Source organism: Penaeus monodon, chromosome 34 (assembly GCF_015228065.2).
Source record: "Penaeus monodon isolate SGIC_2016 chromosome 34, NSTDA_Pmon_1, whole genome shotgun sequence".
Lineage (NCBI taxonomy): Eukaryota > Metazoa > Arthropoda > Malacostraca > Decapoda > Penaeidae > Penaeus > Penaeus monodon.
In genome coordinates, this window is record NC_051419.1 from 9,291,619 (window position 1) to 9,292,118 (window position 500).

General features: G+C 34.4%; 1 protein-coding gene across 1 annotated transcript in view; it reads right to left on the bottom strand.

The window, feature by feature from the left end:
* The window catches only part of LOC119594573, a gene marked incomplete at its 3' end in the record, with an annotated part of 22,419 nt that overhangs the window by 21,582 nt on the left and 337 nt on the right, over positions 1 to 500 (bottom strand).

Consider the following 500-nt stretch of genomic DNA (forward strand, 5'->3'; position numbering starts at 1 on the left):
TTCCTTAAATGTGAAAATATTCCTTGCATGTGATTTGTGAGCTAAAATATGTGCACGTATGGGTTAACATGTAAAGAAAGGTCTGACCAGTCCGTTCCTCTCGCAAAAGAAATGGAAAACTAATGGAAAAAATGTAAACAATGTTTATGTAGATTGTAAAAGGGAACCGTAAACCTTCAATCACAACAATGAGCAGTAGTATTAGGTTTTCGTGATGCCCTGTACAATAAAGACAATTATTCAGCACAAAGATGGCTACTAGCAATGGTTCTAACCATCAGTTAGTATTTTATTTTTGCGTTTCGGTGATTTTTATGGTGTTTCGAACATAGACATATTCGCACGAACACATGGGTTTGTTTATGCGTATTGTCAATAGAATGATACAGATAATATATTACTCTGTAGATAATATGTTTCGACCAGTATCTTTCTTTAGAGAATGTCCGGCTTTGATTAAGAATTCAAAAATGATCGGACTTTCCTCAAAATTCAACCGA